Here is a 13,277-nt window from a genome sequence, read left to right on the forward strand (position 1 = left end):
CCTGTACAATCATCATTCACAGAGAAGGAGCACCATGTGGAGGCGATGCATCCTAGGCCCTCCTTGCTGTGGTATGCTCATGTTATTTTTCAGTCTACAAGTGATTCCATTTAACCCTTTTGCATTATCTAGGAATGATAAGTAAAAATTGTGTAAATTGCTACATTGAGTATGTGTGGGGCTGGGGATAAAATGGTAACTTTTATCACTCTATGGGAAATGAACATTATAAAATTACATTCCTATCAGGCTAATGGGCAAGAGACTGAGGGCAGAGATTGTCTACACTGAGATCACTATTCAACCAGCATTCTCTCTGGAGCACCCTCGCCTTTCTCAGACATACATGACCACACACAGAGTTGTCCCAGGGACTTCTAACCAGTGACTTGTATAGTGTGATGCCCAAAACTAGGCAAGAAAATAAAACTCTGTAGTCGACTTGGCTACAGAGCAGGCATTTGTTTATTCAGTGCTGGGAGTGAGGGGGATCTCTCAGCCAAAAACTCACTCAAATCTTCTTTAGCCTTTGGTTACATTTTATAAGTCCTTCTGTGCAACATCACAATTACAACATATCACTAGCATACTCATATTTACATAAAACTGTGTCATGCTTTTACAACAGTTTGTTGCTTCTGTGCATGCGTCAGTTCCTTCTGTGGTGGCCATCAGTCTTCTGGCAGTCTTTTGATGAAGGCTTCTGTAGTCTTCCTCATGTTTGAACTTTTTACCTCTGTCTTCAATGTATGCCCTGTGCTTTTTGTTTTTCAGTCTAACTTGTTTTAACTGATTTTGCAGTTTCCAAGTTCCATTCAAACTTGCTATCTTGCTTTTGATGGCGCATGCTATCTTGCTTGCTTTCCTATCTTGCTTGCTTTGCTATCTTGCTTGCTTTACCTGCACATCTTGTTACAATATTACTTGTGGTTAACCTTTTGGTACATACCACTTAGGTTTCAAGTGGAAACTTTACTTTCCTGACCCTACAGGAAATTCTCTGCCTGGTATACGGCTGTGGTACACTTGCCTGTTTTCCAAAAGTTTTATATTTTGATTTCACAAATTCACAATTTTTTTTTTTCATTTTGGTAATCTCCTTCTGCTGATCGAATGGTAATGCAAAATCAAACTGAAAAAAATGAATTCAAGAACTAAATTTCTAGCAATATATTATTGAACATTTATTAGTAGAACAAAGGCATATCACAGCGCAGGAGCACTTATCATTACTGCTAGGGGCGTGGCTCCATTAATTTTACTGTGAACTTAAGTACTTCTTTAAACATAGTCCTTAAGCCCAGAAAGTAATTTACACTTCACTCAACTTTTCCCCCCCTCCTGTCTCTGCCCCCTTGTGCCAGTGCACGCCAGCACACCGCCGCCGGTCCTCTGGATAGCTCCAGAATTGAAGGCAGGCACCCTGCTCCAGTGCCTCCTCAGTCTCCAACCTAATTTGTAGTTGACAGATTCTTTGGGAGGTGTGAGTTTTGATGAGATAACAGACTTCCTGGGATGCATGCGGTTCATCTTCTTTGTTTCTTTAAGATGTCTTGGTTTCTGCTGACTTTCGGCGGGGGAAGGCATGCAGACAATCAATGTGATTGCTAAAGCAAGCTTAATTTATTAGCAATACAGAGGCACTTATATAGTGTGAGAGTACATGCTTATCAGTTCTTTAGTTTAAACTTTCAAAAGCGCATTCTTACTTCTACATAATTGGGTTAGATAAAAGACTACATTTGGCAAGCTTCTATTATTTATGTTTTGACTTGAGAGATCAAAGATCTTCCTCCCTTCTCATGGTCAGTACATTTTATCAGCACAGGACTGTACCTCCTTAAAACTCCCTTTCGGTTCTCAGGCCTGTTTCTCACGCAGGCATTTTCTCATGGAGGCATTTTCTTGTGTAGGCTTTTGCTTGCAGGCTTTTGCTTGTACAGTTCTTTTATTGATCTGGTTTTATCAATGATCCATGTCCCTGATCCTTCAACCATTCTCCAACAGGTTTCTACCTCTGTAGTTTCTCAATTCAAAAGACATTTATTACCATGTATTTATTACTACATTTCTTAACATATTACAACTATTTTGAAGTTACAATTTACCTTAATCTTGTTTCTACTTAACTACATTTTACCTTAACACAATTTCTACATAGTATTTTATTATCATTATATAATACTATTTTTACATAGTATATTATTATCACTTATAGATGTTAAAATCCTATATGCAAAAGACAATATTCATCATTCACTCATTTATCACAATACTGTGGTGACTGAATTTCTTCTATTGGAACTTTCCAGCATTCCCAACTTCCAGATTTCACCATTTCTGGTGCCTTTATTTAATTATCTAATGACAGTGACTAGGAGTTCAGTTATTACACTGGTAAGGAAAGTTCACCCTCAGCTTCAGTCCTCCACATATGTTTGGGTTATGTAGCTTTTGTTTATGTGTGTTACCCCACAGTGACTGTCTCAAAGATGCTAAAGAACTTCCTGGAAAAGGAAAAAAATGTTTTTCTCAATGGCATTTGTCTCGGTTTAGAGACAAATTTAAGAGAAAATGCTCTGGAATGAGTGTTTCCTCTAAAGAGAAGGGCTTCAGTAATCCCTTTTGCCAATGAGAAAAATGAATGCCAGTGGGTGAAAGTGAAAAAACCCCTGTTTATTGACAATCCAAAGTGCCTGCACGGCACGGGAAAAAGAATTGAATAAATGCTAGATATTGAACTTTCAGAACCTTACCCACACACACCCACACACCCACAGCAGAACCAAACAACTCAAAATGCCAGGGGAAGAAAAAAATACGACCGACCATGTGGCAAAAGGGGGGCAAAATGGTGGCCAGCCCCTGTGCCTCAGGGAAGGAAAAGAAAAAGAATTCATGCAGCAGCTCAGGGAAAAGAGATGGGAACCTGTTGAACTTCTGGCATTGGTCTCCTCCTCACAACAGATGAAGCTGGTAAATTTTGGTGTCCTTTCTCTTGTTGGTTGAGCTTTTCCCGAGGTCTTGGGCTGACTGGAGCGGCTCCCACAGGCTCCCGTTGGTCCCGGTCAATCGTCTCAGTGATCTCAGCCCAAAACCAAGCCGCTACAGTTCAAGAAACAAAAACCAAAAAGCGCCAAAGGATTGCTGCTGCAGTCCAGGGAAAGGTGAAAAAAAAGAAACTCCTTGCTTAAGTTACCAAGAAAGAATGAGCTAGCTAAGCAACAAAGCAACCAAGCATGCCTGGGAGAGAGTCTTTGAACAAAGCCCACTCAGGCGCTCCGAGGCTTCCGCCCCTCCCCCGGACCCACCTTAAAGTTTGAGCAGCCATTTCTGGGCATAAAGCAGACAATCAGGAATAGCGTAGCATAATAAAATTACCCCAAGACAGCACTGTATCATTATTATGTTTTTCCTGTCACCTTGTGCAAAGTTTTTACGCTTTCAGCAACGGGTTATGACCAATATGCATGTGACCATATGACCGCTGTGCAACCCTTTCCTTTGCAAAGACTGTACCCAGCTTGGATCTGGGGTGTGGGTGGTGGGATTTATCCTCGCATAAACACTATTCTACTTTTCAGTTTGAAAGGAATGAGATAGATTTGTCTTTACAAACAAAGTGTGGGTCTGGTGATAGGTAAAGATAGATACTGATAGATGAAAGAAGCAATGGGAAGAACCATAAATTCCATAGGAAAAGAAAAAGGAGGGTATACATTAGACGGGGTCTGTATTAGGCAATTCGGGAAGTCTGTACCTCTCAAGTACGTCAGCCAATGGGGAAAGAGAGAGGGAAATGTAGCCAGGAAATTGGGATAAAAAGGGGGCTGCATCCTCTAACAATTTGGGAGACCCCAGGGGAATGCCCCATGGCCTTTCCCTTTATTTGAATAAAGTAACAGGAGATTCTTCTGTCTCCTTTTTGGACATAAACCTCTGGTGTTTGTAGATTAATTTACCTGGCAAGTTTAAGCCTCTGTGAGCCCAATGGAGTCAGTCATTTCAGCAGTGAATTTCCATTCTTATTGGATTTGTGCTGCACTAAGGCTTTAATCAACTTTGATAGGCTTTGATAGACCAGTTTCAATCCAATAGATCATCTTAACACCCACTTTCAACTTTCTTATTTATACTCTGAAAAACAAGACTGTGAAAGAGACATTGAAAATTAAAAAGGAACATTTGGTTTTCAAATAATTTTCTGCATAAACCATAGAATCATAGAATTGTTTAGGTCGGAAATTACCTCTGAGATATTTGAGTTCACCTGTTCCCCCAGCACTGCCAAGGCCACTAATCCATGTCCCCAAGTGCCACATCCACATGGCTTTTAAATCCCTCCAGGAATTATGACTCCACCACTTTACTGGGCAGCTGTGCCAGGGCTGGACAACCCTTTCAGTGATGACTTAATTTAGTCCAAGTATGGAACCATCAGAACAGAAAGTTCTCGTAACAAAAATCAGTTCATTATGTTTGGCATCCCATGTATTCTAATTAACTTTAAACCAATACCTGGAGAGCTGCACAGAAGAATTCTTCCAGCAGAAGAATCAAAGAATAAAAAGCACGTACAGATCTATTTATCATTAAAGTCACTGGGTATATTTTCCCATTTCGTTGTACTTGCTTGGGCTGGTATAGAGTTAAGTGTCTCACAGTAGCTCACATGGTCCAATGTTTGGACACATTGATGAAAAATAGTGTTGATAACACATTAGTATTGTAGTTATTATTGCTGAACTGTGCTTATACATTGTTTGCCCCACCAGTGAGTAGGGTGGGGGTGTGCAAGAAGATGGGAGGGGGAACAGCTGAGACACCAAAGGGATATTCCAAAGTTTTTGGGGGACTACCTTTGCTCAGAGACTGATTGGGCTTAGACCAACTGGTGATGAACAGTTGGGAGTTTTTTACATCATTTGTTTTTCTTGATTTTGTTTTACTTTGAGTTGTTTTGTTTGCTTTCTTCTCCCTTTTTCCCTGATTAAAATATTTCCACTCAAATCTTTTTGCATTTTTGCATTTTTACCCTTCCAATTCTGCCCCCGCCCCCCCACCCCCCCCCACCCCATCCCACAAGGAGGGATCATTTTATGGAGCCAAAGTTTCATAAAAGGACTCAGGAAAATCTAATACTGCATGGCAGTGTGGTGTTTTATGTTAGGATACCTGGCTAACAGTTACTCAGTGATGAGAGGAACGGTGATGAGACACAGAGCACAACCAATCTCATTCATCTGACTCAGCCACCAAAAAACATAAAGGTGTTTCAGGATGTGAAACAATCTTCCAGATGCTATACAAGCTAAGGAGGACTGTGGCATAAAAGTTATTATGGGTGTGTGCACGTGGGGACAAATTTGGAGAACAAACAGGAAATTATTTCATACAGGATAGTTCTTATTGGGGCTGCTTGTAACTTAGGTACGCCCTCACCTTCCCAGGGACCAATGCGAGGCTGACCAGCCTGTAGTTCTCTGAGGCCTCTTACCCTTTTCAAAGACAGGAGTCTTTTGCTTTGTTTTAATCCTCAGGCATCTCTCCCAGTCACTATGATTATTCAAAGATTATTGAGAATGGCCTGACAATGACATCAGCCAGTGCCCTCAGCACTCATGGGTTCATGGGCAGGTTCATGGACAGGGGGATTGGAACTAGATAATCTTTAAGGTCCCTTCTGACCCAAACCATTCCATGCTTCTATAATTCTTTGATTCTATAATTTACCTATGTCTGTTATTCCCTGGCCATATCTTCTTTCACCAAGGATGCACCATTCTTACTCCAGTCTCCCTCTGATTTCTAGGGCCTGGGATTCCTGAAGCCTGGTCTTGCTAGCGAAGACCAAGGCAAAGGAGTCATTCAGTGTATCAGCCTTTTCCATGTCCTGCATCATCAGGTTCCCCAGCTCATTCACCAATGCGCTGTGTGTGCCTTTTGTCATGTGGATATGTACAGAAACCCTCCTTGTCTTTGACATCCCTGACCAGATGCAATTCCATTTGAGCTTTGGCTTTCATAACTGCATTTTGTAACATGCTCAGACAGAGCATGAAGATTTGAAAAATAATAATTCTTAATTAGTTTATGCACTTTTGTCCTGTAAACTGCCAACCAGATGCTTTAGGGAATATACCTATGTGGCCAACCAAAACACTTCCACCCACACCCAGGTGTGCGCAAATATGCATCACACACTGTAGGGGAGGATGATGGAGCAACTGTTCACAGCTATTGCAAAACAAACCAAAATCATTTCAATATGAAAGGAAACCACAGGTGTTCATTGTTTTATTTTGACAAAAGAGCAAAAACTAGAACAACCAGTTGTACTTACAGAAATGCAGAGCTAGAGCAAGGCAAAACTAATTTTAGGGTTATGCTCACATAGCTTGGGAGCTTGCCAGGCCCAGCAGCATATGGGCTGGATGAGTTGAGCATGGGCATGTCCAACCACACAGCTGCAGCCCCTGACCTGTCAGGGACACTTCTGCCTGCCTGAATCCTCTACGTGGACCATTCCCCAAAAGAACCGTGGCCTGGAGACAGCCCACACTGGAGCAGATTTATCCTGAAGGACTGCTGCCCCAGAGAGGACATACACTGGAGCAGGGGAAAAATGGAAGGAGGAAGAAACAGCGAAGACAAACTGTTACGAACTTACCACAATCCCCCACTGGTCAGTAAAGGGAGGAGATAAAACTTTCAGGAATGAATCATAGAATTCTTTAGGTTCCAAAGAACTTCTAAGATCTTCAAGTCCAACCATTAATCCAGCACTGCCAAGGTCACCAGTAAGTCGTGCCCCCACCTGTCACATCCACACATCTTTTAAATCTCTCCAGGGATGGTGACTGCCCTGTGCAGCCTGTGCTAGTGCATGACAACCCTTTCAGTGAAGAATTTTTTGCTAATATCCAATCTAAAACTCCCCTGGCACAACTTGAGGCCAGTTGCTCTTCTCCTATTGCTTGATGCTTGGGAGCAGAGCCTGACCCCCACCTGGCTACAGTCTCACATCAGGGAGTTGTGGAGAGCAAGAATGTCCCCCCTGAGCCTCCTTTTCTCCAGGCCGAGCCCCCCTTAATTGTTCCTGGTGTTCCAGACCCTTCCACAGCTTCATTCTCTTCCCTGGACATGTTCCAGCCCCTCAATGTCTCTCTTGTCATGAGGGACCAAAAACTGACCCCAGGACTGGAGGTGTGGCCTCACCAGTACCCAAGGACACTCACTGGCCTGGTCCTGCTGGACACACTGTAGCTGGTACAGACCAGGTGCCATTGGCCTTCTTGCCCACCCGGACACACCTGGGCTCATGTTCATCTGCTGTCAGCCAGCATCCCCAAGTCCTTCTTCTCCAGGCACTTTCCAACCACTCTGCCCCAGCCGGGAGTGTTCCAAGGCACTTGGTGTGACATAAGCACAGGACCCAGCATTTGTCTTGTTGAGTCTCAAACCACTGGCCTCAGCCCATCAATCCAGCCTGTCCACATCCTTCTGCAGAGCCTTCCTGTCCTCCAGCAGATCCACACTCCCCCCAATTTTGCCTGCAGATTTACTGAAGGCGCACTCCATCCCCTTGTCCAGATCATCAATAAAAATACCATGAAATGGAGCCCAGGAAAAAAGGGAATGTAGGGGGAAGGTGATGTAGTTTTGGTTTTGTTTCTCACCGTCCAATTTATTTTGATTGGCAAGGAAGTAAGTTAATTTTTCCCCAAATCAGTCTGGTTTGCCTACATGGTAATCAGTCAATGATCTCCCTGTCTTTATGTTGACCCAGAGGTTTTTCATCTCATTTTTTCCCCCCTGTCCTGTCCTCCTGAGGAGCTGGAGTGAGAGAGCACTGGGTGAGAGCCTGGCACCCAGCAAAGCCAGGCCACCAGACATTTGCATGCACAGGAATGAGAGAATTTACACAAATGAGAGAATTCACACAAATGAGAAAGCCAGAGCTCAGGACAGAGCAGAAGCAGCATCAGACCTGCCTGGAGCACAGTCAGGGAGGTGGGTGCAAGTCAAACCTTTCACAATAGGAGAACACTAGGGTTTTCTCTGTGACATTTCCCAGCTGGTACAAGAGTTTTCTTTTGTACCGCTAGTTTGACTTGTTTTTCCAGGATACAAAGCTTGACTTTGCTGGAGTTGATTCAGTGTTGAATATTTCAGTCTTGAATTCATGTCACTTAGTTTTTCGCCTGTGTTTTAAACTGAATTTCTATGCCATCATGGGAAGTGCTTCAGATGAGCAGCAGACAAGCAGACATCTACCAAAAGAAATTTCCCATTCCCAGAATAAATTGGACAAAAGCAGGAAAAAAAACCAGGTCTGTAAGACAAGTATTTATTATACTATTTCTTGCCATATTTAGCTAAGATTAGTAAGCTGTAAGAAAAAGCATTAAAGAATATCCTATTATTACTCTTAACAATTATATCACTTACAACTCAACATGCATAAGGAATAAGGGAATTTTGCCTATCCTACACTTAGACTGCTAGTATGTTCTAAAACCGTTGATAAAAAAAAGATTAAGTAACATACGATTTCATCATACCAACAAGTTGCTGTCTGGAGACCGGATCCTACTGGGAGCATATGAAAATTCAAATAGCCCCACCAGTTTGCTATGGAGCCTTTGGAATCAGAGAAGAGATGCTTCCTCTTAGAGAGGAAAATGAAGGGAGTTGGGGTTTTTTTCTTTCATTCTCTTTATTCATAATTTCTCTTCCTCTCCGCCTTTAGAATTATTGCTCCTTGAAGAGGAGCAATTATTTCTCCTCTTGAAGACAGAGACAAAACTCCACCACTTTTTGTAACATAAGGTAATATTTAATTTTCCGTTCCTCATTCTTAGTTGGTTCCTAAGGCAAAACCAAAACACATATGTGTTTCCATGGTTTATTTTTCTGATTGGAGCCTGGAGCTGCTATTAGATTCTACAAGAGAAATCTATTCCGCCTTTAAGCACCAGCAATATGGATTTTTACATCTGAATTACTCACTCATCCAAAAGCAACAGAAACATCTCTGGCATCAGTATGTTATTTTCAGTGTTTATGATGGAAAAACTTTAATTATACTGACAGTACACTTGCTTATTTCTATTGTCTATAGAAAACTTTGGCAACTTTAGCTACTTATTTTGCTGATAAATGTGTGGAACAAATGAATCACAGTGTCTATACTTTCTCCTCATTTTCTATTTTGTAATTGTTAAGGAAAAGAAAAAGGCATTTTCAGAAACCCTGAAAACCCAGATTCCAAAATCTCAAGCTGTTTTATCGTTATTAATGATGCAGTATAGCTGCTGTGTAGGAAGCAAGAGTTCTCTTTCATCTGGATAGAAGCCAAATCCCACTGGACATACAGATATTTTCATGAGAGTCCAAGCAATTTATTTTCATTATTTGTTTGGAACTTTTGTTGCACATATATATATTTTTATCTCATACATGTGAACCCTGTAAGAAAATGTTAATCCTTAGTTCTCTTAGAGTAAAACTAAACTCCAGGTCTTGTGGGCAACATTATCTTAATCCCAATGGTGTAAATATAGAAAAAGTTATGGTTCTATTATTGTCTTTCTGTATCTTTCAAAAATCAGCCAAGTATATTTTGGCTAAAACAGTCCAGGAAGTTTCCCAGAAAAATAATTCTCTTAGCAGATCTGATGAGATGGCAAATTCCCAGAAAAAGGCAGCAAGGTGTAGATGCTGGTGACCACTTTTATGTGGGCAGCTGTGTCTATGCTGAGCATCTTTTTATTCCCCAGAGCTTATCTTATATAAAAACTCAGAATATGGATTTTATATGATTTGACAAAACAAACAACCAAACACCTCTAGCAGCCTAAACTTGTTTAGGTTTGGATTTTACTTTTGCAGGGTTAAAATGAAATAATATATGTAGGTCACTTCTGCTAGAGTCAACCCAGCAGGTAGAAAGCCACAGGATCTCCATATCATCTGGCCCGAGAAATTAAATTAATTTCAATTCCAGGTATCCAAAAATCTAGTATTTGCATATTGCATACTCACTTCATTAATAATTATACCACCGATCCTTGCATCTTTGAACATCCATGTTAGAAGGAAAGAAATTCTGCATCTGTCTTATGGTATCTTTCTCATCATTAAATATGAAGTGAAGATATGTATCCAAGATATGAAGATATCTAAGCTCCCGCTTGGATGTCTGTAGACATTTAGATGCTGAAGTTAACTGAGAGGAATCCAGCCCATCCAAAGTGAAATTCTGCTGTCTCATCAAAGATACTTCTGTCACTCTAAGGTGAGCTGCCCTTTGGTGGCATCAATTTCTTTCTGTATAAAATGAACACAGAATGGTCATTTGAAATTTGTATGTCTGTCTTCTGTTCACCTAATTTCAGGAAGACAAATCCCAGCCTGTTACTGTTAAAGATGATCTTGAACAGGTTCTCCAGCTGAGATTTTTTTCACAGAGGTCACTGTCATATCCAGCCCAAGTTTCATGACGTGTTTTAAACCTCATTTTGCTGCCCATTTTGCATTTTAGTCCACAAGTCTGTCCCCAGCTGCTAATACTTTTGTAGTGTGGTCTGCTTTTTTCCCTTTTGGGATGAGACCTGTTGAGGAAATGAAGCCGGGTAACCAAACCAACACTATTCACTTCTTACTTTTGTATTACCAGGGGCCTAGGCCCTAGGGTATATCACCGTGTCCCGCAGCCATAGGGAGGAGGAGGAGAGAAGATCCAGCAGGCAGGAATTGTGCAGCAAGATTGATTTATTTAATTATTATACAAACTCTTTTATAGATTTTTTTAGAGGGATTCCTTGTGGAACAGGGGCATATGATCCCCCAGGAGACTCTGGGCAACCCAGGGCTGCTGCAGAAGCACCCTTGCAGGGGCCTCAGACTGCAGATAGGTCAGAAAGACACCTGGCAGCAGGCAGCCTTGAACAGCCTTGGGAAAAAATATACACTGGTCGGCTCCCCCGCTGCTTAGAGGCTGTCCTGTGGGAATAAGGCGTGAATCATCTTTGTAAAGTAGATGTAAGGGTAGGTAAACAATAAAGGAGCACGATACTCAAATCATATCGGTGTTCATATCGTGACTTCGGCCGGCTCCCCTGCACTCAGAACCCCCCCTCCCCCCCGCTAAAGACTTTTTTCTTCATAGTCTAATTGGACAAAGGACCAGCCACCCCTTGGGGGTGACTGGCTAAAATCCTAAAACATCCATTGTCAAAATATTTTTCTACTGTACCATAAACAAGACTTTTCAAGGTTGCAGGTGGTTTGGTTGTTTACATAACTGCTACCTCTTCTGTGAGAGAAAAAAGTCTCTCATGGACTTAGAAACTAGCAAGAAAATCCTTGCTAGTAGCATTTTTGTATCTACACTTTTGGGGTTTGCCTTTCATGGCAAGATGCCGGTCCAGCTCTTCACACTGATTTGCATCACATTTGTGGCCACCTTGATAGGGAACTCTCTAACTGTTGTGATCACAACCACTGACTCTGTCCTACACATGCTCATGTGAACCTTGCCTTGACAGATCTGCTACAGGCTGAGCATTATCCCCAAGATGCTCATGATTCTGCTGGTGGAGGAAAAAATTATTTCCTTCAGAGCTTGTGCATTGTGAGTTGTAGCTCATCTGCGTTGTCCTTTTTCTCACTTGAGAGTGTTTCCTCTGGGGTGCAATGGCTTATGACGGGCAAGTGGCAATATGTCATCCTTTGCAATATGCCACCATGATGAATAGGGATCGCTGCGTCAGGATGACCCTTGGGTCTTGGCTGTCTGGTGCCCCTGTGGCTTTGTGCTTCACCACATGGTTGTTCTCTCTGCCCCTCTATGGGAGAAACATGGTCAATCATTTCTTTTGTGATGTTTTCCCTGTGTTAACGTTGCTGTGTGCAGACACAGCCTTGTTTGAACTACTGATTGTTATTGCTGTTGTCATAATAGTGATGATTCCTTTTTCTCTGATAGCCATCTCTTACCTTCGCATTATCCATGCTGTTCTTCAGATACCATCAGCTGTGGGCCAGAGACAAACCTTTTCCACGTGTGCAGCTCACCTGTTGGTGGTGGCTCTTTTGTACAGCACAGCTGGCATCATCCACCTGCAACCCAAGGCCAGCATGAAGAAAATGGTTTCCCTGTCCTATGCAGTTATCACCCCAATGCTCAACCCCATCATCTACTGTAGGGTATGCCCAGCCACTGCCCTGGAAGGACGTCTGCTGAGATGAGGAGATTGAGCAATCTCCCAGCAGGACCCCCTCCGGGAAGGCAGCTAACTTTGCAGTTATGGCAAGAAGAAGAGAGACCCAGAATCCTCTGGGAGACCCTATGCAGATCTTTTGTAACCCATTGGCCTTTACCCTCTGACACCCACCCCCTGTATCCCTATAAGAGCTAGCCCTCTGCCCCTGCAACTGAGAGAGCACATCCCAAGTCTCCCCTTCGCTTGGAGTACAGACCAGCAATAAAGCTACTTCATGCGGAACCAGCTACACGGGCCTCTCTTCTCTCCCTGGTCTGGCTGCCTGGGAGGCTGCCCTGCAGAGCTGAGCTGAAATCACGAGCTGACAATCACTAAAGCGCTGACAGCTTCTGCATGGGCCCTCCTGCCAGCAGCTGAGGGAAGACACCGGGCCTCAGGAAGGCGATTCCTTTTGGGACCATCTCTCCGGACTGGTCACAGCTTCCTCGGTCAGAGCTACTGACCCCTCACCAGCTGCCACAACTATCTACAGCTTGAGGAATCAGGAATTCAAGCAAAACCTGAAGAGATGCACTGATGAGTGGTTCCTTAGGAAGCAGGTGGCTGTTTTTCCACTGTCCAGGTGATGGATTCCTTGTAGCTGCACAGAACATGAGAGTTCCCCTTGTAAAAAAGTTAAATAAAATCTAAGAATTAAGTGAAATTCCTTTCAAAGAGACATCTGCTATTTTAGCAATCCTTTGCTCTTAAATCCATAAAATATCTGACCTCTTTTTACTCAGCATGTTAGAATACAGTATAGCTGTACCTCTGACATTGCAAACAAATGAGTAGACCTGAATCAGTGTAGGAACACTACAAAAGCGGATTATGAAATTCTTATCCTCCCCCACCAATCATTATACTTTTATCTCCCTAAGTACATGAAATCTCTGGCATGGGAATAAGAAGTTTGTTTTCCTCTCTGTCAAAGCAAAAGGGATAACCTGGAACTCCCTCCACCACCATCTCCACCCCCAAAAAGCCCTCAAAAAACTCAGGAATGAG

The 13,277-nt window shown here is 42.5% G+C and overlaps 1 pseudogene; it reads left to right on the forward strand.

Annotated features, from left to right (window-relative positions):
* Nucleotides 1-10,609: 10,609 nt before the first annotated feature.
* LOC116448869 lies at nucleotides 10,610-12,886 on the forward strand (annotated as a pseudogene).
* Nucleotides 12,887-13,277: the final 391 nt, after the last annotated feature.

Source organism: Corvus moneduloides, chromosome 10 (assembly GCF_009650955.1).
Source record: "Corvus moneduloides isolate bCorMon1 chromosome 10, bCorMon1.pri, whole genome shotgun sequence".
Lineage (NCBI taxonomy): Eukaryota > Metazoa > Chordata > Aves > Passeriformes > Corvidae > Corvus > Corvus moneduloides.